Below are 4,229 nucleotides of genomic sequence, written 5' to 3'. Positions count from 1 at the left end.
GTCGGCGCGGCGTTGCCTGGTTAAGTTTTAGGTTTAGGTCGCTTTTCTCCTAAACTATCAAAGCTATTGCTTTGAAACTTTGAATACTTTTTCACATCATAACTGACCCTGTATAGCAAGAAACTAACTCCACTTGCTTTTTGCAAAATTTATGGGCCCCTTTTTTTACTTAAAAATATCAGATTTCTTGGTTAAGTTTTATGTTTAGGTCAACTTTTCTCCTAAACTATCAAAACTAATTGCTTTAAAAATTGGAATACTTGTTCACCCCCTCATAAGCAACCCTGTACCATCAAGAAACATAAATCCTTCTTGCTTTTGCAAGAATTATTTGCCCTTTTTGGGCTTAAAAATCAGTTTTCTTGGTTAAGTTTTATGTTTAGGTCAGCTTTTATCCTAAACTATCAAAGCTATTGCTTGAAACCTTGCAACACTTGTTAACCATCATAAGCTGACCCTGTACAGCAAGAAACATAACTCCATCCTGCTTTTTGCAAGATTTATGGCCCCTTTTGGACTAAGAAAATATCAGATATTTTGGTTAAGTTTTATGTTTAGGTCAACTTTTTCTCTTAAACTATCAAAGCTATTGCTTTGAAACTTGCAACACTTGTTCACCATCATAGGCTGACCCTGTACAGCAAGCAACATAACTCCATCCTGCTTTTTGCAATAATTATTGCCCCTTTTGGACTTAGAAAATCATTTTCTTGGTTGAGTATTATGTTTAAGGCAACTTTATCATAAACTATCAAAGCTATTGCTTTAAAACTTGCAACAGTTTTTCACCATCATAAGTGGACACTGTACTCAAGAAAAATAACTCTATTTCTTGCTTTTTTGCAAGAAAGATGGCCCTTTTTAGACTTAGAAAATCATGGGTAGGACAATATTTCTATTATACAAAAAAAATCAGATGAGCGTCAGCACCCCCAAGGCGGTGCTCTTGTTTCCTGTATTTTTGAAAACCTTCTAGGATGTAAGTGGCTTTTTGATTAAGATAATGACTTAGACCTGTAAATTTGAATATATATGTCTTTCAGTGCTTTATACAAAGATATTGATATATGTAATAATAAATTTGTTGTCTTTTTTTCATATATATATTGTAAATGGTGCATTTTATTCTGTAACATATTAAATGTTTTAAACCTATAGATTCCTTTTGTGTATTACATCTCATTGGGATGTAACAAAATATTTGGTTTTTTACCTATTACGAAATAAGTTCTACAACTTTTACTAACCACTCACAACATTTCTGTATGTATCCATCGCCATAGAGATATGAGAGAGCCGAATCCATTTCCCCTTTTAATTATTGCTGGGTGCCAAGCATAGAAGCTACTGATACCATTTTTACATCTTTCGTATGACATGTCCAGGGACCAAACCCATGACTTTCTACACTCGAAGTGGATGCTCTACCACAAGGCTGTCAAGGTAGTAAACAAGAGCTGTCTGATGACAGCGCGCTCGAATATTCGAAGAATTGATTGAAGAATGGGGTCAAAATATTTCCATGGATATTCAGACAAAAGAAATAAATAGATTAGACAAACAATGTTCCTGTATTACTTTGATTTCGATAAGTCTTGCACTAAATGACAATATATGAGCCAATTTCAAAGTCCAAAAAGGGCCATAATTCAGTCAAAATAGTTATGTACTCTTGCCTACAGATGGAAATCATAATGATAAACAAGTGTTCAAAGTTTAAAAGCCATATGTCAAATAGTTTTGACAAAACATGGACTTGTATGAAAACAGAACCAACTTCAAAGTCCAAAAAGGGCCATAATTCAGCCAAAATAGATGACAGAGTTATGTTCTCTTTCCTACAGATAGAGACTATTATACTAAACAAGTGATAAAAGTTTCAAAGCCATATGTCAAACACTTTACAAAAAATATGAACTGGTACGAAAAACTTAACCAAGATTTCTAAGTCAAAAAAGGGCTATAATTCAGCCAAAATCCTTGATGGAGTTACATACTCTTGCCTATAACTGGACATGGTGATGGTAAACAGGTGTTAAAAGTTTCAAAGCTTTATCTCAAAAGACTTTGTAAAAATATGAACTGGTACGAAATATTAACCCAGATTTCTAAGTCAAAAAGGGCCATAATTCAGCCAAATTCCTTGATGGAGTTATGAGCTCTTGCCTATAACTGGACATGGTGATGGTAAACAAGTGTTGAAAGTCTCAAAAGACTTTGTCTAAATATGAACTGGTACGAAAACCTTAACCAAGATTTCTAAGTCGAAAGGGGCCATAATTCAGCCAAAATTCCTAATGGAGTAATGTACTCTTGCCTATAACTGGCCATGATGATGGTAAACAAGTGTTGAAAGTTTCAAAGCTTTATCTTAAAAGACTTTGTCAAAATATGAACTGGTACGGAAAATTTAACCATAATTTCTAAGTCAAAAGGGGCCATAATTCAGCCAAAATCCTTGATGGAGTTATGTGCTCTTGCCTATAACTGGCCATGATGATGGTAAACAAGTGTTGAAAGTTTCAAAGCTTTATCTCAAAAGACTTTGTCAAAATGTGGACTGGTACGAAAAACTTAACCAAGGTGTGACGCCGACGCTGACACCGACGCCGACGCCTTGGTGAGTAGGATAGCTCTACTTATTCTTCGAATAGTTGAGCTAAAAATAGATGTTGAGTAAAGAACATTACCAAGAAATGGAATATGTGTAAGAAAACAATTTTTGCACCACTGCAATGCACTGCAGTGTACCATACTAGCATGTGTAAAGCACGTATTGCATATTGCTTCACACACTTCACACTACGCATGCTACACAGAGGCATTACTTTATTCATTTAAGTGACATCGGATCAGGTTATTTTGTATGGCATAATAATTGAAAGGAAACATTAGACAAGTTTGTAATGGATCAGTTCTCATTGCTTTAGTTTACACTCATTTATTTTAGCTCAGTTTTGATGAAAGCTCCAAGCTAATTTGAACCACGCTCGAGTCCACTTCCTAGTGAAAAAAGAACGCCATTTCAGACATTATTATACATCTTATAACAAACTTATTACATACTCATTACTATTTCCTGTTAAGTTGCAATGAAACTGGAAACGTCAATATATTTCCATACACCGACACCTGAATTTCATATCTGGTGCATGGCATAATTTAATGTGTGTTGCATTAATTCTTTTATATAGTTCTTTATTGTCAATCTTATTCATGCTATTGATCAAATTTATGATATTTACATTACATTTATACTTGTAGATACGTATGTAATAAAAAGGTTATTATCTTTGCATCGGGAAATATGCACTCGTTCTTTAGCAGAAGAATATTACGCTCCTGAAGTCATGCAATATTTCCACTGCAGAACTTGTGCATAATCCCCCCCCCCCCCCCCGCCACTGACACAAAGCCAATAATCTATAAATACTGTGGATCACATATTGTAAAATAATGTTAAAAATGGTGTTTTGCATCATTCGCCATCATATGGATGTGTCTGATCCCTGTGATACAAGTACAAAACATAAACTTTTGTGTATTCAGTTTGGGGTTTAGTATTTTATTAGAAAATCATTTTTGATTACAACATCACTAAAAGATGCAAACCATGTTTACCTGCTGGGCTGTGTGACATGTCCTGCAGGTATACCAAATTTGAAGCCTACGCATCTTATCTGAATGAAACATACACAACTGAGCCCATCTGATGATACACACAGAACAACAGAGTGACCAGGTAACTCTTGCACTAAACATGACGTTATCTTTGTTGCTAATGCCAATAAGATTGTAATTGTTTTCACTATAAAACCAAGTTTAGATTCCAGTTTTAGAGCGCAAACTTTGCCATTGGTCAATTTCACGAAGGTGCTTTAAACTATTCTCGTATTTTAGTTTTATTATTTTGAACTTTGTTCCAGTTAAATTTCAATATGGAAGGCAGCCATCTTTTATTTCATTGTAAATGCTATCCAAACTGCTCTCTAGCGTCAGTCATATCCATTAGAAGCAGTAAAATATATCGAGACTCATTTTTGCATTTGTTCTGGAAAATTATCTGGTATATTTATGTAATGACGTCCTCGGTTTTGAAAATATGCTGACAGGTAATGTGGAGGGTTATGGTAAGAAAAAGTGCAGTGACAATTTATCATGCATTAGACTTAATTGGAATGAAATAGGGAGAAAACAGCGCTGCTAAAATCTAGATCTTTGTACTGCAG

The sequence above is a fragment of the Mercenaria mercenaria genome, chromosome 1 (genome assembly GCF_021730395.1).
Source record: "Mercenaria mercenaria strain notata chromosome 1, MADL_Memer_1, whole genome shotgun sequence".
Lineage (NCBI taxonomy): Eukaryota > Metazoa > Mollusca > Bivalvia > Venerida > Veneridae > Mercenaria > Mercenaria mercenaria.
Note: the sequence above shows the minus strand (reverse complement) of the source record.